Source organism: Penaeus monodon, chromosome 33, assembly GCF_015228065.2.
Source record: "Penaeus monodon isolate SGIC_2016 chromosome 33, NSTDA_Pmon_1, whole genome shotgun sequence".
Lineage (NCBI taxonomy): Eukaryota > Metazoa > Arthropoda > Malacostraca > Decapoda > Penaeidae > Penaeus > Penaeus monodon.
Genome location: NC_051418.1, coordinates 28,604,443 through 28,605,220, shown reverse-complemented (window position 1 = coordinate 28,605,220; position 778 = coordinate 28,604,443).

Sequence of the window (778 nt, the reverse complement as noted above, 5' to 3'; positions counted from 1 at the left end):
ATTGCAATTAATCTCTTATATTGTTCTTAGTGATGCTTAGAAGTAGTTTAGGAATTTTTTCTGAATATTCCCAGTTTATAATTATATGTAAAGTGGAATATACTTTGTGTATTTTTATCTGTTGAAGATGGATTGTTGTTATTTTTCTATGATAGGTCTATCATAAGCTAAATATTCTTTACGTTACCCTACAACACAAATAAATTCTATTATGGGTTAACTTAAGGAAAGTTAAGAGTATAAGGTGTATTTATGTTTTTCACTGGAGTAAATGTAAAATTATTTCATTAATATATAGAATAAAAGGTTTGTGTATGTTTTATTCATTCCCTTTCCTGTATCGTGATAAGAATGAAGCATATCTGCTATGAATTTAATTTTGAAAGTACTTGCAGAATTGAGGGCTGCCTTGGGGGGGAGAAGCAGAAGGGGTGACAGCAAGACATATTCAGAGGGTGAAAGTTGGGTTAGATCTGCCTTACCTAAGCTGACTTGGATTAAAGCTAATGGAGAGAGAGGTCTGTTCCTGAAGAATATTGACATGGCCTTCTTTGATCTCTTGAAAAGTCAGTATTTACTGGAAGCCTTACTTGAATATCCTGTGAAGGTACATTTGAGAAAGTTTTAGGAGAGTGAAAGGAAAAAGCAACTTTATACAAGAAAGGTAAATGAAGACTGGCACACAGAAGTGAAAGTAAGTCTGGTTGAAGGATTGGGCAGCCTGTGTGAAAGATGGCCAGCATAAGGCAATAGTCTAAGAGTATATGAAGGAGACTGT